Genomic DNA, 514 nt, shown 5'->3' with positions numbered 1-514 from the left:
GAAGCACCAGCCTTAGAGAGATGCAAATCAAAACAACCATGAGATACTATCTCACCCCAGTATTAATAGCAAAGTTCAACAAGACAGAAAATAACAAAATGCTGGTGAGGTTGAGGAAAGGTTGAGACTCTCATACACTGCTGGTAGGACTGTAAAATGATACAACCCTTTTGGAAATCAATAAGGCGATTCCTTAAAAAGTTGGAAATAGAAATATCGTTTTATACAGCAATCCCATTACTAGGCATATATCCTAAAGATGTGAGAGGGAGAACATGAATTGATATATGCATACCCACTTTTTATTGCAGCACTACTCACAACAGAGGAGCTCTTGTACCATAGTGCCTAAGGCACTTGACTGCTAGCCAGAAGCTGGAGGTTCAAACCCACCAGCCACTCCTAGGAAGGAAGATGGCACAATCTGCTTCTGTAGCGATACCATCTCGGAAGCCCAAGGAGGGGTCTCTATGAGTCAGGTCTGACTCAATGGCACATAACAACAACAACAACT

This window comes from Orycteropus afer, unplaced genomic scaffold (genome assembly GCF_000298275.1).
Source record: "Orycteropus afer afer isolate SDZICR_OR568_19922 unplaced genomic scaffold, OryAfe1.0 scaffold00411, whole genome shotgun sequence".
Lineage (NCBI taxonomy): Eukaryota > Metazoa > Chordata > Mammalia > Tubulidentata > Orycteropodidae > Orycteropus > Orycteropus afer.
The sequence above is the reverse complement of the archived record's forward strand: the minus strand, read 5'-3'. Positions refer to the sequence as shown.